Below are 23,135 nucleotides of genomic sequence, written 5' to 3' on the forward strand. Positions count from 1 at the left end.
GGGAGTTGCAGGACGAGACCTCTCCTGGAAGAGACTCCTGAGAGGACCAGTCCAAGACCCCTGAGGCAGCAGCATCGTTGGGGAAAGAGGACCACGATTCGGAGCTTGCCAGTGCTAATGCAGGAAAAGACTGATGGACTGAAAATCCCACCAGAAGGCGGAGGAACCTTGCAATGTTGTTACATTTTGGGGTTCCTGAGAATGGATGGTATCATTTAAAATCAAGGCATGGCCGGTGGGCCTTGGTATAAGAGCCCACAGTTGGCTAAGGGAGGAAGCCCTCGCCAAGTTCTCTGCAGCCAGGTGGAGAAAAAACCAACTGAGAAAACAAATGCTGGTACTGAGATTAAGAAGCCCCGAGTGGCTGTTAAGCACTAAGTAAACTAAAGAAGTCCAGTGAGTCTCTTAAAATCACCTGTGGGTATTGTCCTGCTCACGGTTGAGTGAGGGTGAGGAGCTGAGGAACCCATCCTTGGGGGACGGGTGGGGAACGTGGCTTGTGGTAGACCCCAAGCCAAAGAGGGGACCCAAGAGAGGCCACATGAGGGGTTTGGATCTCTGACCCACGTGCTTGTGCAGTGGGTTGGCCTGAGTGCAGGGGTCTGCGTGTCACATTGGTGGCTATGAAAGCCGAGTGTTGGAGCGACCGCAGATAGAAACCCTGAGGATTGGGCCATTACCCCCGAAGAGTAGAGAATCTCCAATCCAGGAGTGAGTGCATCCTGGGGGTGGATGTGATGTGGGGCTTGTGGCTGAGACCACAGCCGGAGAAGGCCAGGAAGCCTGATGGCTCCTGGTGTGTGACGGCAGATGCCTGAGTGTTTCCCTCCTTTGTATGAGCAGTGCCTTCAGCAGCAGAAGTGGTGGCTCATCTGCTGGTGCCAATAATTGTCTTTTGCCACTAGGTTGGGGCCCTGCCTGGACTTATTTGTGTTCTGTTGTATTTTTTTTTTTTTTAAAGATTTATTTATTTATGCATACAAGAGCTGGGGTACAGGCCAGAGATGAGGGGGGTGAGAGGATTCACCACAGATAGAGCAGGAACAGAACAGGCAGAGTGACTGAAATACACTGCTGAGGGGAGCAGCGGGCGAGACAGGAGAGGTCTGCCAGGCCATGTGGGTTGCTCCCTGGCCGGCCGGGTGTTGAACTCGTGCTGCAGAGGCTGCGGGTCTGCTTCATAGTGTGGTGCTTAACCTTTTGCGCCACCAGGGAGGCCCTGTGTTCTGTTGTATTTTAATATTTGCGTTTGTGGGCCATGGCTGCTGTATTCATGTTGCCAAGAGGAACGTATGTGACTTGTATGGACTGTCTGGCAGAAAACCCCGAGGGGGTGGATTGTAGGGTAAGGTAAAAGTATCAGGCTTTTCTGCCCTCCCGCCATTAGGATAGATGAGGGAACCCCAGGTCTGGGGCCTCATGCATGAGTCATAAATCTTCTCCTGACCTCACCGTTCCTGAAGTACCGCTTGTTCTTCCCCTGCCTGGGTAAAAGGCCAGAATTTCTACAACAGTGAGAGGATTTGGAACTTTGTCCTGTCGTTTCCTGGGCCTGCTGACCTGTGACAGGCCTCTGTCCTGGACGAGCAGGATCTGAAAGAAACAAGCTGGAATTCAGTCTTGCGCCCCCAAGGGTTTTGCACTGAGCTTCTGGGAAGGCATGGCCTTGGCGGAGAGCAGAGTGGTGGGGGTGGACAGGGCTCCAGGGCTCGGACACACACACTGGAATACGGTCAATGTTGTCCTAAAGTGGAGACATCTGGATGAGCCTGTGCACAGCAGGGCTCACAGTCGCCAGCCTCCCCTGTAGCACTTTGCTCCCACATGGGCCGCGTCACTTGACTTTGCAGTGGGGCTGCAGTGCTGCTTCAGATCGCGGGCGCCCTCTTCCCCAGGGCCCTCCACATAGGAGTGCAATAGTTGAGATCTGTCTTTTTACTTCCGACGTTCTGCTCTTAGCGTCATCTCTCCCTGCTCCGTCCGTACTGGTGCCAATGGCAAGAGTTCCTTTTTTTCCTTTTTAGCTTCTGTATGTTGATCACATCGGAAAACAAAACCCACTCTTTTCAGGAGACCCATGTAAGCGCCATAGGTAAACACAGACTCCAAATAAAAGGGTGGAAAGCAATCCTACATGCAGTTGGCACCGTGGGAAAGGGTGAAGACACAGCCTGACATCAGCAGCGTGTGTGCCGGCAGCAGGTGTGGCTTGTGGCCCTGGTGCCATCCTCTGCCGCTGGTCCAGGCCGGCCCAGTTCCCTCTTGGGGACCCTGCCCGACATCCTGCTGACGGAGGCCCAGGCTGCTGGGTGGGGAAGGGGTGCTGAGCAGGTCAGGGCCGGGCCGCTGCTCATCACTTCTGAACTGGCCGGAGGACCCCGCCGCTGCTCCCACTCACCAGGCAGGGGAGACACCCACAAAGTCCCTGTCATGGCTGTCCTGGCCCTTCTGACCCACCGTCTCAGCCCAGCCTGGGCACTGCCGCACACACGCAGGGAGAGAGCCAGCAGGAGCGGGTGTCCAGGGCCATGTTCTCGCTGCCCCCTGGTCTGTTCTGACAGCCACTGCCCCGTCTGATGTGTGGGTGAGCAGCACCCGCCTCCCCCTTCAATCCAGCTCTTTCTGGGTCGGGAGCACCTTGTGGAGAAGAGCATGTGTGGGCCGGTGCGTGACTTCTGGCTCGGTCACTGACAAGTGGTGGTCCAGGAGAGGACAGCACTTCTCAGACCTCAGCTTCTTCTTCCAGTCACGTAAGTAACGCATTTCTCAAGGCTGTGATCAGATGAAAGGAGATTGTGCAGGCAAACTGCCCTATCTGGGACAGGTCTAAATAGGTCTCTGTATTTGCCACCTATCCCATCATCCACACCCCTAAAAACAACGAATTTGGGATATGAATGTGATGTAAATACCTACTCAGATTGCATTTAATTTTTCTCCCAGCTCCGTGTGACAGAGGAAATTAGCTTTGTGGCCAGCTCTGAGGAGAGGGCTCTCACCCCCCAACCTTGTCACTAAGCGTCCTACTTGCAACCTTCCACTGGAGTTGAGAGATAAAAGCGCTCTGCTTCACAGGCCTGAAGCTGACCACAGGGCTGGCTGCCCTGCCCTGCTAATTGAAGGCAGAAGGCCCAACCCCCTGAGTCTTGCAAAATGCCTGCAACCTGGTTGTGCACGGCTGTCCCCGCCACCCAGATCCCACTGATCCCTGGGAAGACCGCCTCTCCTTCTATCTCTAAACATGGCAAAGTAAGGTGCTGCCAGGCCATCCTGGGCACATCCCCGGAGAGAGATGAAGCTCTAGCTCCCCTGTCTCTATACTCATCTGCTCATACTGACCGGGAAGGGAGGCTGAGCCTCAAGGGTTTACCTGGTGAGTCCTGTGAGCACCCAGAAACAAAGGACTCCCTTCCTCACCTGCTGCAGCCTCTGCCCACAGGCTCATCAGGAAATCCGGTTGCAGAACCTGTGGGGCATGCTGCCCAGAGGCGGTCCCTCTTGGCCTCTCTCCATTGCCCAGGAGTCTGTGCCATATCAGTGCTCACACAATGCCCTGCCTGGGTGAGCACGGATTAATTTTAGTACAATATGTGGATGCAGAGTTTATTAATTATGCATCCACTTTGCCAGCAGTCTTTAACATAAGCATACCCTCTGCCAGGCACTGCTGGGTGACACAGGAGACCTGGTAATAAACAAGGCTGCATGGACACTGACCTCGGGACCGTGAAATCCAGGGGAGCAGGCACCATTGATTAAGTAATCCAGACAGTGCAGATTCAATGCCAGCAGTGATAGACACTGGGAGGACTTATACATGCAGACCTTGGAGCTGATAGAGGGGCTGACCTGGCGCAGGGAGCAAGAGCTCTCCCTGGGAATACAAGCACTTGGACTGAGAGCCAAAGCATTTGTAGGCATGAGCTCAGCAAATCCAAGTATGAATAACAGACCTAGCGCACACTGTACTGACCATGTCCCCGACTCTGTTCTCAGTGATTTACAGTATTAACTCTCCAAGCCTTGCAGAAGCCCAGGATGTGGGTCAGCACCCTGAGTTCACCCATGGGTGAGGGTCTGAGCATAGAGAGTAGCAGGGTGGGTCCCTTTCCAGGCCAGCTCCCAGGGACCAAGTCAGCTGCATACCTTCTGGGCAGAGCTCAAGGCTCACCACCTAGCCCTGGTTGTCATTCCTTCCCACCTGGGACCAGGGCTCTTGCTCTGCTAAGCGGCCAGAGTGAGGAGTAGGTGCTACCCTCTCTGCTGGAGCATCTGAAGCTCCCCTCTGAAGGCTATTAATGTGCAGACTGTGTGCCCAAGGCGCCTGGTGAGGTCAGCTGCCAGGACACAGGAATTCCTAGGAGACAAAGGCATAACCTATGGAAATATATTTTCAATGTGACCCCTAATATATATAATATAAATGTGTGCATGTGTGTGAAGACCTATGTGTATATAATATGGATGTCCACTTATATAAACCTGACTTATCTTATTCAGGTTCCCTGGAAATCCTGGTCTGAGGCAAAGCTTTGGTCTTAATGCTTTATTAGAGGTGAGGCAGGAGTGAGGAGGGAAGAGGATGTGTTTCCAAACTGGCTTATGGTCTGATCTGCAAACACAAGGGACTTTTGGCCGCACAGAATGTCACTAGAGAGACTCGTGGGGCCACTGGATTCCAGAAAAGTCTGTTACAAGGAAAAGGACTTTATTTGCTGGTTCCTCTCATCTCCTATGTCCCATCAGTTGACTTAAGCCCAGGGGTGTCTGCATTTTCTGGCAGAGCCTCCATGAGCCTCCGTGGGTCTGTTTGAAAGCCCAGGTCATTACCTGAGGGATGCAGAGAGGCCCGGGCCTCCACTGAGCCACAGGCAGGCCTTGGAGGTGCAGGTGGAACTGAATAGTACTGAAAAGGCACAAAAAGTGGGTCCAGAATATTGTATTTGTGAACTGAACATGTATATAATCTTTGTGCGCACATACACAAATTTCACAAAACTATCTTTACCCACACTACATTGGGATATATTCTGATAATTTCTGCTCTATTCTTCTACAAAAATCCCAGTAGTTACCCAATAGTTACTAAACTATCCCTTTAGGTCAGATCTAGACTTGTCCTTAATCTTTGTTTCATGTAAGTGGCAGGAAAATGTTCAGAAGCAACTAAATGGGGATTTGCTGTCATACTACGTAGTGGATTTTAATGGACTTTTGTGAAATCAGTCTAGATTCACATGCAACTGTGTCATCTGCTAGAAAGAGATTCCTTGTATACTTTACACCATCTTTCCAAGGGCGACACTTTGCAAAATGATACAACACTGCTTCAAACTACCTATTATTATTCAGATTCTTCCAATTTTACTTCTCATTTATTGAAATTTATTGAATTTTATCACCTGTGTAGGTTCATGTGTCTGTCATCTCAACCAAGACTCAAAAGAGTTCCAGGATCCCTCCTGTTGTCTGTTTACACACGCACCTCTCCCAGACTTTAGAAAGCTGTTTTCCATGTCAAAATCTTCTTATGAGTTTATTTGACACATGTATATCCTACGTCATGTCTGTTCTTAAGTGTTGCCCATGCTCTAGATCTTTTTACAGTTCAACCCCGAGAGCTCATGTGTAGTCTAGCTTATAGTCCTGTGTGGACATGTGATTTGCAAATGTCTTCTCTTACTCTGTAGCCTTTTCACCTTTATGAATCTTGACAGAGCAAAAGACTTTTATTTGGACAATGTACAATTTATCATTTTTTTTATAGATCATATGTTTGATGTGAAGTCTCAGCATGTTTTGGCTAGTGCAGATCTCAAAGATCCTCCCCTAATTTTTACTTAAAAGTGTGTTAGTTTTTCATTTTACATCAGAGTATATGATCGCCTTCAAGTGACTTCTGCAGAAAGTGTGCAGTTTAAAGGAAGATCATTTCTTTTCTTTCCCTTTTACCTCCTCCCCTTCTTCCTGCCCTCTTCAGCCTTCTGCTCTCCCTCTCTTTCCTTGTGGATATCTAACTGCTCCAGCATTATTTCCTGAACTGTTTGGGAACATTGTCAACAACCAGTTGAGCATATTTGTGAATGTCCATATTGAGTTTTCTACTGTGTCCTTTGACCTAGTATATTTTGCTGAAACTACACTTGACTTCTTGATTTCTATTTCTTGATATATTTCTAGATACATTTTAAAAGATTTATTTATCTATGCATACAAGAGCTGGGGTACAGGCCAGAGGTGGGGGGGTGAGAGGGTTCACCAGAGGCAGAGTGGGGAGCAGCACAGGAAGATCAACTGAAATACACTGCTGAGTGAGCTGTGGGCGAGTCAGGAGAGGTCTGCTGCGCCATGTGGGTAGCTCCCTGGCTGGGGATGGAACTCGAGCTGCAGTGGCTGTAGATAGCTTCACAGTGCTGCACCTTAACCCCTTGTGCCACCAGGAAGGCCCTAGATACATTTTTATATATTAGATCTAAATACCTAGTAGAGAGATTCCTCCCACTTTATTTCGTTAAAATTGTTTTAGCTGTATAAGTGAACTTCCATATACACTTTAGCATAAGCAAGTGTAAGTCTACAAAATGTCCCAAAGCAATTTTGATAAAAATGTCATTAAAGCTACATGTTAATTTGTGCAGAAATGGACAGCTTTGTGACATTCAGTCTTCCCATTAGGACATCATATGTCTCTTCATTTATTTAAGTCTTTTTTTTTTTATTTCCTTGCATAATTTTTAGCAAACAGATCCCATACAGGTTTTGTTAAGTGCATACTTAGTATTTTATATTGTTTGAAGTAACTATAAATAATGTGTTTCTAATTTTTATGTGTGCATTTTATTGCTGTTGTATAGGAATGTGACTCATTCTTCAGTGTTAGTCTATGTCTTACACACTTTTTGAAATCACTTATTACTTCTTGGATTGCTACCTTTAATTTTTAGATCTTTTAAGCTTTTACTGATAATCACATTGTCTGCACACAGAGATGGTTTTATTTCTTCTTTTCTAATATGCATACCTTTTCTTTCTTTCACCTAGAAATTCCAGCACGATGTTGAATCAATGTGGAGATGACGGACAGCCTCGCCTTGTTACACATGCTAAGGGACAGGTCTTTCAGCACTGACAGGTCTTTCAGCACTGTAGGATCATTTGTGAATCCTTTTTATGAATTGAAGTAATTTCCCTTTACTACAAATTTGCTGAGTCTTTTTATTTTTTATTTTTTTAATGAGTGTTGGATTTTGTCAAATCCTTTTCTGCCTTAATGGATATATTCATGATTTCGCCTATAGTTTATTTATTTATTTATTTATAAAATATTTATTTATTTATACAAGCACTGGGTACAGTCAGAAGTGCGGGAGGGTGAGAGAATTCACCAGAGCAGAAAGCAGAACAGGCAGACTGACAAAGTACACTGCTGAGGGGAGCAGCAGGCAGCAGGAGAGGTCTGAGCGCCATGTGCAACCGGGGCCGGTGGCTGGGGATCAAACCGGCACTGCAGAGGCTGTGGACAGCTTCGCAACCCTCCGCTCAACCACTGTGCCACCTGGGAGGCCCTCTTCTATAGTTTATTGATAAGGTAGATTGAACATATTGATTATTATTTTGAATATTGAACCAGAGAAGCATTCCTGAAATAAATCCCCTTGATAATGTTGTATAATTCTTGTAATTATAGGAATTCATTTTGTTGACTTAAGGATTGTTGGGGGGATAAGTTCACAGAATTACCTTTACTTTAGTTACCCTTTCATTAGCTACAGGATATGCAGGGATAACCCTTTTTGTTCCTGATATGGATCATTTGTATCTTTTGTGTTTCTCTATTTTTGTAGTCTTACTAGAAGTTAATTTATTGATTTTTCCCCAAAGAGCTAGTTTTTTGTTTCACTGATACTTTATTGCTTTTTGGGATAAAAAGAGTCAGCATAGCCAGCCTGAGGTTGCTATCGCTTGAAAGTCCGGACTTACAAAGTTGGCTGTGGAAGTTCAGCAGCTCCCACTGCCTCAGATATGACAAAAGAGCTTGTCTATCTTTTTCATTTAAATATTTTTTGAAATTTATTTATATTTGTGTAAAAATCTGGGGTATAAGCCAGAGGTGAGGGGAAGTGTGTGGGAGGACTCACCAGAGACAGAGTGGGGAACAGAACAGGCAGACTGACTGAAATACACTGCTGAGGGGAGCAGTGGGAGAGGCAGGAGAGGTCTGCCTCGCCATGTGGGTAGCTCCCTGTCAGAGCTCAAACTCAGGCCACCGTGGTGGGTCATCATGGTGGTAGCACTGAGACTTAACGCTGAGACTTAACCTCTAAGCCACCAGGGGCTTTGTACATACACCTCTAAGTCTGTGTATGTACAAAGATGATAGTTATGCTGAACACATGCTTTCCTCTTGGGAGTCAAGAATTTGGGTATGTGCTCAGCGGTGGGTGCCTGCCTGCTCAGCCTGCAGTAAGAATCTGGGGACAGGGCCTCCCCCAGTGGTGCAGCGGTTGAGCGCTGGGCTGCGAAGCTGCCCGCAGCCTCTGCAGCACCGGTTCAATCCGGGGTGGCCAGGGAGAATCCAACATGGCACAGCAGACCTCTCCTGTCTCGCCCGCTGCTCCCCTCAGCAGTGTATTTCAGTCAATCCTCTTGTCCTGCTTCCTACTCTGTCTCTGGTGAATCCTCTCACCCCCTGCACATCTGGCCTGTACCCCAGTTCTTGTATTAATAAATAAATCTTAAAAAAAAGAATCTGGGGACAATGAGTCTCCAGTGAGTTTCACTGGAAGGAGGTTCTTAGCAGTGTGGCAAAGCTCACGAACTGACTTCTGTGGCTGACAGCTGAGTGTTTCAACCAGGTGGGGGCAGGAAACCCCCACCTTGTGAGCTGCCTCCTGTGTGTGAGCACAGAGAACAGAAGCCAGTGCCAGTGCAAACATGATCCAAATGAGCCAGAGAGGAAGAAGATGCCTTGGGACCCAGCTCAGGGTTCTGGTATTGTGCAGTGGGGGTGAAATCAAAAAGGTTTTCTCCAGAGAGTGGCTGCTGAGGGCAGAGGCCATGTCTTATGCGTGCACCCATCCCCTTAGCAGATGTGACTTCATATTCTTTCACTCTAAGAAGTCTTAGACACAAATATGACTCTGCTGAGTTCTGGTGTATCACTGAGTCTGGGGGTGAGATTTGGGGCCCTCACAATATATTTTCTTATGTTCCTTTTTATTGATTTCCATTTTGATTTATGCTTGCTTTCCATTTACTTGATTCTTTTTCTATGAGTTTCTTGAGATAGATGGAAACAGATTATTCATTGGAGAACTTTCATCTTTCTCATGTGAGCATTACGTGTCAATCTCACAAATCTCCATCATCAATGTTAGCTGCATCTCACATTCTGATTTTTCTCTTGGTCTCTGGATATTTTTTCCTTGGAGACTTCATACTTGTCTCATGTATAATTTAGAAATATATTGTATAATTTCCATATATTTAGAGATTATCATCATGTTATTGTTTTTTAGTTTGATTCTTATTTTGGCCAGAACATGTTCTATATGACTTCAATTATTTTACATTTGTTGATGAATTGTTTTATAGTCTGGGGCATGGTATTTCTAGGTGACTATTCTTTGAGCACTTGAAAATAATTATGTGGTCTGCTTTTCTTGAGTATAGAGCTCTTTGCTTGATTATGTTTTTCAGATCTTTCATGTCTTTGGTGTTTACCTATCTGTCTTCTTTTTTGATGTTCCAAATTCCTTCCTTTATAATTTTATTTCTGTTTAAAGGACTTACTTTAGCTATTCCTTACAGGGAGAACCGATAGTGACAAATTCTTTTAGTTTTCTTTCATCTTAAAATGTTTTAATTTCCTTTTTTTGTTCCCCAAGGACATTTTACCAGATAGAGAATTTGTGGACGAGGATTCTTTTCTATCAGCATTTGAAAAATACGGTGCTACTTCTTTAAGTCCAAAGTTAGGATGTGCCAGTCATTATATTATCTCTTCACATATTTTTTCAGATTCCCTTCTCTCTTCTGGAATAATACAATGTTGGGAATTTTGTTACTTTTCCCCTTTGGTGCCTGAGCTCTGTTCTTTTTTTATTTTTTAAAGATTTATTTATTTATGCATACAAGAGCTGGGGTACAGGCCAGAGGTGCAGGGGGTGAGAGGATTCACCAGAGACAGAGCAGAAAGCAGAACAGGCAGATTGACTGAAATACACTGCTGAGGGGAGCAGCGGGCAAGTCAGGAGAGGTCTGCTGCACCATGTTGGTAGCTCCCTGGCCAGGGATCAGATTCATGCTGCAATGGCTGCAGACAGCTTCATAGGTTGCTCCTTAACCCCTTGTGCCACAAGGGAGGCCCTCTTTTTTTTTTTTTTTAAAGAACTGAGGTGTAAGAGGTTCAAGTGGGGGGTGAGAGGATTCACCAGAGTGGGGAGCAAAACAGGTGGATGCACTGAAATACACTGCTGAGGGGAGCAGCGGGTGGGAAAGGAGTGGTCTTCTGTGCCGTGTGGGTTGCTCCCTGGCCAGCCAGGGATTGAATTCCAGGGATTGAACTCATGCTGCAGTGGCTGGTGATAGCTTGATCACATTGTTTGTAACCCCTGAGCCACCAGGGAGGTCCCCTGAGTGCTGTTCTAGGTGATTTTTTTTCCACTGTGCACATTGGGTGAGTTCTTTGCTTTGTTATCAGGTTCATTCATCTAATTTACATCATTTCTGTCCCTCTTCTGAGGTCATTCTTATCTGTACTAATTTTTTTCAGTTTTATAACTTTTCTTTGGTACCTTTTAATAAAGTTGATTTCTTTCCTATTTTTCATTTATTTCAAGAGAGTTTGTGGGAGAATATTAAGACACATTTATAATCAATCCTTTAAAATTCTTAGCGGAGGGCCTCCCCTGGTGGTGCACTGTTTGAGCAATAGGCTGCGAGGCTGCCCGCAGCCTCTGCAGCGCCGGTTTGATCCCCGGCTACCGGTGAGGATCCCACATGGCATGCAGACCCCTCCTGTCTCACCCACTGCTCCCCTCAGCAGTGTATTTTGTCAGTCTACCTATTCTGTTCCTTGCTCTGACTCTGGTGAATTCTCTCACCCTCTCCCGCTTCTGACTGTACCCAGTGCTTGTATAAATAAATAAATAAATCTTTTAAAAAAGGTTGAATTTCCTTAAATAAATAAATAAACAAACAAACAAACAAATAATAAATAAAATGCTTAGCAGAAAATCCCAGTATTGATTGATTTTGGTGTTGGTGTAAGTTGTTGGTCTTCTCTCTTTCAAGTTGTAATTATCTTTGTTTTTGCTAGGCAGGTGATTTTTAAATTGTATTTTTGTTTTTGTTTTTTTGTTTTTTTTGTTTTTTGTCTATTTGTCAAGAGTGCTTCGGGTACTATTTCTATTTTAATCCCCTGTTCAGGGTTACCATGTGTGTTGTGTTGTGGTTTCAGTTCCATTATCAGTTTAGTTTTCAGAGTCTTTGCAGTGTTGCTTTGGCCCAGGGGGTCCTCTGCAGGGGCATCCTGCATGGCGTGCTGCTGCTGCTGCCCAGCAGCTGCAGTAGCTTCTATGGTTGGGCTCTCAGGAGGGAAGAGTATGCTGGGATCTTCTTACCAGTGTCTCTGATGCCCCTGCCTGTGGGCCCACAGAAACAGGTTCTCCAGACCCAGTCACCTGCTGTAATGTTCTTGCTTGCTCTGCTGCCTCACCACCTCTGTGTCTCCAGGGGAGCTGGGGGATATCATCCCAGAAGGGACCAGAACTTCTCCTGGAGCCCTTTATGTCAGATGGGTTTCCCAGCTGATCTCCTCTGACAGCGTATTGGATTGGATTTCCTGGTGTCGGGGTAGCTACTGTTTGATCTAGGAAAGGAATGAACTTCCCTGACCTGTCTTCTGTTGCTCTGCTGGAATCAGGGTTGCTTTCTTCCATTGGGTGGGGCATTACAAAGACACCCTGCCTCTGTGCTGTCGCTTCATCTCTGAGGCCTCTACCAGCTCATCCTCCTCGTCTATCCTTCAGAGTTCTGCTTAGTTGTATTGTGTCATTTTCATGGTTTATTGCTGTTTTTAGTGTGGAGAGGCAAGAAGAAATGAATCTTTTATATTTTTTTCTGACCAGAACCCTGTGTCTTATCCACTGTGTTTTTAAGATACTGTAACATGGGGCCTCCCTGGTGGCACAGGTGGTTGAACGCAGCGCTGTGAAGTGTGGGGGTGAAATCCCAGCTGCCAGGAGAGATACCCCCATGGCACGGCTGACCTCTCCTAACTCGCCCGCTGCTCCCCTCAGCAGTGTATTTCAGTGGATCTGCCTGTTCTGTTCCCCCACACATCTGGCCTGTGCCAGGTTCTTTTATGCATGAATAAATCTTTAAAAAAAAAGATACTGTAACACCCATGACCCCACCCCTTGTCCCCATCTTGTGTGTGCGTTTGCAACCTGGGGTCATCAAGCTTGCACTGTAGAGAGCTGGATGGATGGGGCCTTCTCCAGGAGAGGTGCACTCCTAGTGTCCACTTCCTCAGACTGTGGAGAGGATTAGACAAGGCAGGTGCTCAGAGACCTGGGACCTGAGCAGAGCTAACTGGGACCTGATGGCAGGGAGTCCTCATATCCTCTCCCAGGTCATGCTTTGTGTTGTGCCCCTGCGTGTGGTCCAGCCTCCCCTCCATCATGGGGGGTTGTCACTATAATTTTTCTTCTATACCGCTCTACGCTTCTGGGAGGGAAGCAATGTTTTTCTTTGTTTTTTATTTAAAGAAGGAAATAAAGCATTTCCTTAAGAGCACAGCAAGTTTTCCTAGGACTTAATTCTCAATAGAAGGTCTTATTTGGGAAATTGCATAGGAAATGCGAGTTAAACCAGATTATACTTCACCATGCCACCATGCAGTAAAGAATCCCGGTGCTGTCTTTTATAGAACAGTTCATAATCATTTCATTGATGTTTGCTCATTGATACTGGAGATTGTCAATAAAGTTAAGCTTTGGAATTTTTATGATCTTATTCATTTATAGTGATATGTAAATGCTCCATCAAAAAAAGGAGCATGCATAGATTTAATCTGTTTTTTTTTTTCTTTTTATTACTGATTCCCTCCTGAATCTGGTCCTTACCAGCTCACCCCACACTAATGTCAGCACTCTGATGCTCTCTCTCCGGCATTCTGCCTTCAGGCTTCTCTCCCTACTAGATGATTTTTGTATCACTATGAGAATCATCTTATTAAATTGATGGCTTGATAATACCACCTGCTTGCTTGAAAGCTCTCCATGAAACTTGTTCTTAAAGGATAAAGTACAAGTTCTATAGCCTATAGTCAAGCTCTATAGCCTGTTGTTGCTGTAACTTTGGTTGGTTGAATTAGTAAGCCTATGGCTCACAATTAATTACATTGTATCTGTAGATACATCATTGCCCATAACTGCTATCACTGAGAAAGTCAGAGGCATGATTTCTGTTAGGATTATAAAGTTCATGAAGTTACAAAGTTCAGTGACAGAACTATCATAATCCCATTTTCTTTTTTTTTTTAAAAAAGATTTATTTATTTATTTATACAAGCACTGGGTACAGTCAGAAGCGCGGGAGGGTGAGAGAATTCACCAGAGCCAGAGTGGGGAGCAGAACAGGCAGACTGATGAAGTACACTGCTGAGGGGAGCAGCGGGCACGGCAGGAGAGGTCTGAGCACCATGTGGGACCCTCACTGGCAGCTGGGGGCTGGGGATTGAACCGGTGCTACAGAGGCTGTGGGCAGCTTCGCAACCCAGTGCTCAACCTCTGTGCCACCAGGGAGGCCCCAAAATCCCAATTTCTAAATGGAATGAAAATCCCTTTTCTGTGAATTCTACTTGTGTCAAGTTCTAAATGATCATTTAAAATTTTATTATTTCTAAAATATAAATACTACAGTCCCGAAGGCACGTATAAAAAGTGTTTCTATGATTAATGCAAAGTTTAGATATACACATAAAATGAATGACATCTAAAGTTCTGCTTAATATGTGAATACTGTGATTCTGTGATATGTTAACTTACCAGGTATGCTTGTATGCTTGGCACTATTTAAGTGTTAGATGTTAACTTGTCAGAACAAATGATCAAGTAGGAGTTATTCTCTCCCATTTTAAAGATGATAAAAACCACATCTGTTGACTAGTTGCTAATGTTTAGATGCAACTTATGGCATGAATAACATGAACCCTTTGGAGTCACATCTAGAGCTGATGAAGAAGAGAGCATGGGTCAAGGACCCAAATTCTGAGCTACATGCAGTATTAGATGAGATTTTAGGGTGCTTCTTTGGGGAAGAAAGTCCATATATGGGAGAAAAGGAATGATAGTAGCCCACAAGCTGGAAGTACTTATTGGTATCCTTTCCAAGGAGCTGGCCCTCCCTTATTGATTATTAATAGATAATCTCTGTTCTCTCACTTGGTGATGTACTTAGTCCTAGCAAATGACTAAGTTAATTGCAGCGATCCTATCCCTTTTTTGAGTCAGTATAATCATGTGACGCCATTCTGGCCAATGAAACTTAAGTTGGGATACGCTGGGTGTGACTGAGTTTAGACGGCCTCTGCTACTTCCTTCTGCAGATGCTGCTTTGTGATAGTGTGATGGATGGCGCCATGGCAGCTGCCTTGTAGTCATGAGGAGAAACTTTACCAACCTGCGCAGTGACAACAGGGAAACAGAAAAAACCCAGATCTTTGATCACATCACTAAGTTGTTAAATTAGGCCAGAATTCTTAATTGAATAATATATACTTTCAGATTTCAATTCATTTTCTAGCAAGATTTTCATTTCTTATTACCAAAAATATCCTAAGTAATCAGAAGGATCACTAGTCTTTGGTCTGCTGACCACCTGGCTTCCAGCTTTCATCATTTTCATCCATCCGATGCTGCTCACCGAACAGATGAAGAGCCTGTTTCCTTCCTGCCTCCCTCTAACAGCTTTTGGCTCCCTACAATATGGCGTATGTCATGCCAAAGCAATTTCAAATGCCTTAGCATTTTATTTGGAAAGTTTTCAGTGGTTCACAAGCCATATGTGTTCGGGTATTCAGGTCTGGAGAGCCTCTGCTCCCACGCTGCCGTTGTGAAGGCTAGGGTCCAGCACCCTGAAGGACATGGGCGTCTTCATCAGCACAGCAAGGTCCAGACAGCAAGGTCCAGACAGGCTGGGAACCCAGGTCTCTTCTGTTCAGGTAAATAGCTGTCCTGCTGTGCACCCCGTCTCTGGGGATGTCAACATCTGACCTCATGAGGCCTGTGCTGAAGTTGCATCTACAGCAAGATTCTTTTTCATCGAATATTTTGCTTGAAATAAAAGCAGCAGCCGACGGGCTCTTTCTGTACATTTCCCTGGGACTCTGGGGAATGTTAACTGAAGGAAGGAAGGATCAGCCTGAATCTTTGTAGTTAATTAGTTTTCCAGGAAACCAATCCCGGGGCCAGAAGTAATTATTTTCACCATTTTGGATTTCTGCCAGATGAAGACTCCTCAGTAGCAGAACCTCCTCCAGGCGGAGGCAGCAGGGCCAGCACAGGCGCATCAGTGACAGGGGGCACTCTCATCTTCCAGGGCAGAGCCAGTCCTCATCCATGGCCCAGTGGTAAGTGATTCTTTCCCAAGAGGATGTCTCTCCCAGGCCTTAGGCTTCCTGGAGGCTCTTCTGGTCTCCATGACCTGCTGAGGAGGAGGGTGTGTCCAGTGAAGGAGTCCAGGCTGCTGAAGCTACACCACATCAGCGTGGCATATCAGCCACGATGTGCTCACCCCAGTGACAAAGGGCTCTGGGGTAAGATGCCCGCTTGGTCGGGAATCCTTGGTCCTGGGCGCCAGGGGAGAGCTGCTGCCTGATGAAGAGAACCACAACTTGTGGGGTCACCTGGCCGTTATACCCCAACCTGCTCACCACCAAGATTAACTGGTGCACTTCTTAAATGCAGATTGCTGGGTCCCCTTCCAGCCCTCCAGAATCAGAACCCCAGGGTCCACAGAGGAGGGTTATATACTTTTATGCACCCAGATGACCATTTTGGACCTACTCACCTAGGCCAAGTCCCCCCACTGAATGTCCTTTGTAACGTCCCAGAGTGAAAGAAGACAAATTTTCCCTGAAAATTTTTCCTCGAGGCTGGGAGTTTTAAGTTGCAGGGGGGGAAACTGGTTCATCCTGGGGGGATGGGCTGAGAAACCAGGGGTTCAGCAGGCCCTGGTTCTCAGGGTAGGCCAGAAGCTACAGCCTGGCTGTCCTCTGGGGCTTCTCACATGACCGCACCAGCAACGGACTCTTTCGAGGATTCTATCCATTGGATCATTCAGCTCCGGCATGACTTGGTGAGAATATTCTGTCATCACCCCCTTGGCAGGTGACGGCATAGAGAGGTAAAGACACACACTCAGGTGACTCAGAGAAGGACAGGACTTGGGTCTGAACCCTGATGGTGTGGCTCCCACAGACACCTCCCAAACATTTGGCCTCATCCGGCTGATTCTTGGAGCCACCGACTCTCAGCTCTGTGACTTCTGTCCTCCACTCTCCCTGGAGGAGGAGGGTGCCCAGGTGGTGGTGTGAGTTGGAGCCACCACCTGTGGTGTGACCTGCTGACTCACATGCTTGGCAGGGACCAGTGCCTCATACCCATCTGTAATACCTGAACTCGGTGACCCAGGCAAGGCGTCTTGTGCTAGGCCTGTGTCTGGGCAGTGGGCTGGGACAGCTGCCCCACGGTGATGGGGGTACAAGGCAGATGCATGTTGAGGACACCCCATAGCAAGAGACAGCCCTTGGTGGAAATAATGCCCTGGCCAGGAGACCCTGGGAAAGCAGAGAGGACTGAAGGGCTGTGTGTCTCAGGGTGCTCCTGTGGCTATGGACAGGGCGAGGATGGGATGGGGTAGGGGGCAGTGTGACCGCCACTGCCCTGGCACCCCACACAGTAGCATCCTGCCGTGTGGTGGGGGTTCTGACCTTTAGAGCTGAAACCGGGGGGTGAGGGAGTGAAGTCTCTACACCTAGGGGTGTCTCCATACCCTGCTCCTACACCAGGCAGGGAGGTCGAAAGGGTGCCTGAGCAGCAATGTGGCCTGAGGTCAGCAAGGCAGGCCTGGTGTTGCCAAATGGAGGGTCACGATGAGGTAATCAGGACTCCAGGCTGCCTCAGTGACCTGAGAGCTCAGGGCTGGGGGCTCAGGGATGCATGGCACTGCTGCTGAACTCCAGGGGCAGGGAGAACTGTGAGAGCAGGGAGAACTGCTCCCATGCCCTGCTCCGTCCCCTCCCTCTGCATCTCGTCTTGCTGTATGTTGCCCTGCCCCTCAACCCCCACCACCTTTTTTTCTGAAAATGTTCTGAGCATCTGCTCAGTGCCCTTCAGCAGCAGCTCCTTGGGGTGGCGGGGATGTGAGCAACTGTAACCATCATGGAGGGTCCACTAGCCGGTACTCAACCAAGTGGATGTGGAGGAGGGGGCGGAGTGGGCTAGGGTGAAGGGATAAGTCCGGGTTGAAAGTGAGAGATGAAGGGACGCATCTGAGAGGTCATGCAGGAAGCTGGTGATGGGTATTCGCAGGAGAAGGGACCTTATGGCTGGGGTCCAGGGCAGAAGTGAGTGGTGCCTGGTGGGGGTAGAAGTCACGGGTTAAAGTGGAGAAGGCAGGGGCTGTGGGGGAAGTCGAGGCTCATGGCCATGAACTTCATGCTTATGCAGAGCCTGGGTGTGGGTAAGACCTGAGGAGGATCACTGCCTGGGCTCGCAGGGGAGGCGGGCATGGGCAGAGGCCAGACAGCGAGTGCCTGTGATAGATGGCAGGACGTGGAGGTAGGGCAGAGAAAGACCCGAGTTCAGGAAAAGGTTTAAGACCTACTTGGGCTTGTCCTGATTCAATCAAGGACATGAGTGTGACAACACAGTGCCAGGGCTCAGTGAGGCCCAGCCCAGGCATCCTGCCCCGGCTCCACACTTCCACAGCAGCAGCCAGGAGACTTGCACCCTCCTAACCCGTGAGCCTCATTGCAGCCAGGTCCCCTGCAGACGAGGCTCCTGCCTGCCACTCTGTCCACAACCTATCAGAGCTTCTGGTGATTTCTATTTCTATCTGAAATAGGAATTTCTACCTGGTCCGAACCCCAACCTCTCAGGCCCTTGACTTCTTGTTCCAGGGACTTGGCCTCCCTTGTCTAGTCATGTTACTCACCCTTGAGGTTAAGACCCTGCCTGGTTATTTTCCTAATTGGAATTGTTTGCACCAATAAAAACAAAATGAGTTCAGCACAGCAAGTGGAAATATTACTCATTGATGAAGGAATGGGGAAGGTGAGCTCAGGCTCCAAAGACACCTCCCGGAGCCAGGGGATTCAGGTCTGTCCTGGGCAAAGGATTGCACGGCCCCCTTGGGCAGGGTCCTGGTGGTCATGTGCAGACCACTCTTTTTGCACTTTGCACTTTTACACACTTCTCTTGTACTTGCTACCCCATTGTCATTGTGAGTGTGGCTGATTTCTAGCATCCTGCCTTGGTTCCTACAGGCAAACAGAGCTTGGAGGGGCATGGTTACCAGAGAAGGTGGGCCTGCTCCTTGTCCAGTGACAGTCACAAGGTACAATATGGCCCCCCGGCCTGTCCCCAGCACGGTGCTGCTCAGCTCTCAGGACAGTGGTCTCCACCTGCACCCGGCCATCGCCCTCCCTGCACGCCTCCCATCCACTCTTGGTGCTTCCACTGAGCAACATCCTAATGTGGGCCCAAAAGTTCCATCCATTGAGTCCATCCCTTTTCACAGCCTTCACCCCATGCCTGCTTCTTCTCCAGTGAGGTCACCTCAGAGTTCCTTCTCTCCCAATCACCTTCAGTTCCCTTGCCCTTCTCGCTTCTTCACTCGCGTGAAACACCTCATCCCTGGTTACATCCACTTTCATTCCCCACCGCTCCTTGACCTCAGCTACCTCTTCTCCCTTCCTGACTACTCCACTGCAGTCTCACCAGCCTCCTTCTGTTGCTCAAACACACCAAACACCCCTTACCCTACAGCCACCGGGGCCTTTTACCTGCTAGCCTCCCTATGGACCCCACTTCACACTCCATATCCTCAGTGAGTGTGGGATCACTTACAGCCGCGCAACCTAATGCCATGTTGCATGCTCTGATGTCTGCTGAGTTGTGGGAATGGTAGAAGGGTAAATTAAAACTCCAAAATGCTCTCATCAAAATTTAGCAACTTCGATCTTCATGAACCTTTCCCTGGATATTGTAAGGATTTTATTAGACTCCAGAGTTCTGAGAGTCACTTCTGAGAGTTTTTGCCAGCTTAATCACAGCGCAGGGATGAAATTTTTGGCATTCCTCGCACCACAAATCAGTCATCACTCATGACTGAGTCTTAACAAAGGAAACAAAAGCACATCAAGGGTGAAGGAGAGTCTTTTCACCAACGGGTGCTGAAGTAGCAAGCTGAGGCTCCATTATCAAATAAATAAGTAAGCCCTGTCCTAAGCCACACACTTTATACAAAAAGAAATTCAAAACTATGTAAAAACTATACTTTTACAAATAAATGAGAAAATTGTTGGCTTCTGTTCAAGTAGGGAAACACTTCTTAGACTTAACACCAAGCCCAGGGTTCATGCCATGGAAACATCAGGAAGTATCGATAAACGGGGCCTCATTAAAATTAAAAACTTTGTTCTTCAAGACCCTGATGAAAATGAAGACAAGCTACAGAATGGGAGAAAATATTGATAAACCACATATTTGTTGAAGGATTATTTTCTAGAATATATTAAAGAATTCCTAATTTCACAGTTAAGCAATGATACGATTTGAAAATGAACAGAAATTTTACCCAATAAGATCTATAAATGGGAAATTAACATATGAAGTAGGTTTAACATCATTAGTAACTAGGGAAATGCTAGTTAAAAGGGACTATATAGTATTGTCACACACCTGTCAGAATGAATAAAATAAAAATTGTGACCACACCAGCTGCTGGTTAGGATGTGGGGAAATTCAATTACCCATACATTGCTGTTGGGAATGTGAAATGTTAATTAAGCCTTTCTGGGAAATGTTTTAGCCTTCTCTTATAATACCTGACATGCAGCTACCACATGATGAAGCAGTGGCACTTCAGTGCATTTATACCAGACAAAGGAAAATTTGTATCCACACAAAAACCTACTCATGAATATTCATAGCAGTTGTATTCATACTAGGTAAAACCTGAAACAATATGTACTTCCTTAAATGGTTGAATGGTTACACAAACTTTGGTACTTAAATTCCATGGGCACTACTAGAAAATAAGAACAATTGATTAATACATAAAATAATTTGTATGGGTCTCAAAGGATGAATGCTGAGTGAAAAATGCTGGTCACAACAACTTACATTTTGTGTAACTTTATTCATGTACTATTCCTGAAATGACACTATTATTTTAATGGCAAGGAGGACAGTGGGTGCTGGGAGTGAAAAGTGGCGTTGAAGGTGAGTTGGATGAGAGGTGGATGTGATAATAAAAGGGCAGCAATAAAATAATGGGTGTAGCGATGGAATGTTCTGTCCTTTGTCTCTGGTGGTGGTGCATGAAATTACATATGGTAAAATTGTCTAGAACTGAATACACAGGTATGCAACCAAGTATCAGAGCAGCTAGATTAATCTGGATGAGATCGGTGCATTGTTTAATATTAATAACCTGGCTATGATACTGGGTTACAGATTTGCACGATGTATTATTGTGGGAAGCTGAGTAAAGGCTGAGTATGTCTGTATTATTTTTTACAGCTGTTCGTGAATCTGCAATATCTTAAAGAAAAAAAACATTAAAAATAGCAAAGGAAGAGTAAAATGGACAATTTCACTTTTGTCTCAAAATTCCCTAATTGCTGGTAGCCATGGAGCTGCACTGCTCACACATCCCTGTAGAGGCGCTGTAGACAGCATTTGCCAACGGTGCCTTCCAGTGCTGCCTCACTTGGCTGCTAAGGCCCGGAAAACTTTTGGCCATAGCAGAGTTCCTTTTCTGGTTCCTTTGGGCTGGCAAGAATTTCTCAGAGCTGTGCTCTGTGGATCTTTGGCAGGGGTCAGAACTGCATTCAGTATCAAGTCTTTGCCTAACTACTTCTGCTTCCTCTCTCCCCTTTATTATCTGTGGTTATTATACCCAATACATATTCACACTTCTAGCTCTATCTAGTGCCTGCTTCCTAGACGGCATCAACCAACACACATCACTGCTAACTGGTCTTAGAGTGTGCTTGTAGATCATCCACAAAATGTCTAGAAGGCCATGGTCTCACTCCCTCACTGCTCCACTTTCAGAGAAGATCCTGTCTTTTTTTTTTTTTTTTCTTCCTACTACCTAAAACTTCTCTGCATCTGTGAAGCTTCTCTTGGTCCCTAGGACTTAAGTTCCTTCCACTGGAGGGTCCTTGTATTTAACCATTTTCTTCTCCTGGAAGTGTTGCTTCTCTCCCAAGTAACTCCACTGATTTTTATATTATCTCAAATGTTGCTCCAGAGGCCTCTTTCCTGATCTCTCATAGCATACTCTCTTTTTCCCCACACTGGGTCGTGCTTGTCTGTGATAGCTTGATAACTTTGTGATTCTCCCATGGCACCAAAAGTCAGGACTTTGTCTTGACTCTTTCAGTTGATTGTTGAATCCCAGCACCCACTCCAGAGCTGGCGTGTGGCTGGAATGCAGCCATGTGTATTACATGGATGGACAAATTGAATTAACTGGAAGAGGATGGCAATTTTCCTAACCTATAGTCTCTTAATTTCATACATAATTTGGTGCAAATTCTTTTATTTGAAATATTCAGGGGAATGTGTTTGACACTAATAACTTTGCACTCTGTGTAAGGCTTGTCTGTGCTGTAAAATGAGGTCGACTCGCGAAAATACTTTGAAGCACCTCTGCATTCCCTGGGTAGCACTTACTGTAATGTCTTAAGTCAGAGGCTGATTTGCTAATCAAAGGTTTTACATTTTTCTCCAACCCCCTTATGAAATCAAAAGGGAAAGAAGGCCATCTTAGCAATCTGGGTTCTTATCCTTAACAAACAATCCTCATAAAATGCTAATTAAGTGATAAATCCAGTGGACAATCTGAATGGCTGACTTGCATTTTTAAAGTTAATGAGTATTTGTAGTTGCCGATACCGCAGGGGTCATTATGAATCTCCTGGTGCAATGTTGACTGCTCAGCCATTAATCTCGCATCTCCGAGAGGGGTCATTGCCTCAGCTTCATGAAAATAAACCTAGGGGTGGAGTCTACATGAAACACTTTATTCTTTGAGTCTCCTAGGAACCAAAGTATGTGGAAGCTAATTAAAAGCAAACAAAGAACAAATACTACATGCATACATGCACAAGCAAATTACACTATTAGTGTTTATGCAAAACAGAAGTCTAATGCATCCCAACAAGTTCTAACAGCAATTGATGAATACTAATGGAAGTCTTAGAGCCTCTGGCCATACCTCTGACCTCCCGAGGCCCTCTTTGGACCCTGCTGTGTTGTGCTTGATCCCAGAATTTCTCTTTTGTTAAGAACTTCATTTAACAGATGGAAGCACCGAATGGCTCCAGAACTTGCCCATAATTGAAAGACAGTTAAATAACAGAAGTAGAAGATGGACTCTAATTTCTGGCACCATATTACAAACCTCTTCCAGGGAACAGACCCAGCTTCATAGCCTTCCCTTCCCAAGTCTGGCTTCCCCAGGTCCTTAGTCTTGCTGAGCCTCCCACGAAGACCTTTTGCATCTGGTCCATCACAGAAGCACATCACTGTGCCATGGGAGAGATATCAAAGCATCCCTGTTTGCTTATATTTTCTTCAGTCCCCAGGGGCACAGTTGGCTTTGATTATAGTAACAACGGGGTCTGTCCTCTGCTTCCCTATGAGCTGGGAACCCCCTTCTCTGTAATCCTTGGACCAGCACTGAGCGGGTACCCTGAGAACTGGATAGGACCCTCCATTCTCCAAGCCAGGCCTGCTTACCCTCCTGTGTCATTTTGAGAGTGTAGTGGCTTACAAGTTTCAGCATTAATGGAAAGAGCAGTTTCTCTACTCTTGCTCTATTACTGATTT

Source organism: Talpa europaea (genome assembly GCF_964194135.1).
Source record: "Talpa europaea genome assembly, chromosome: 1".
Taxonomy (NCBI): domain Eukaryota; kingdom Metazoa; phylum Chordata; class Mammalia; order Eulipotyphla; family Talpidae; genus Talpa; species Talpa europaea.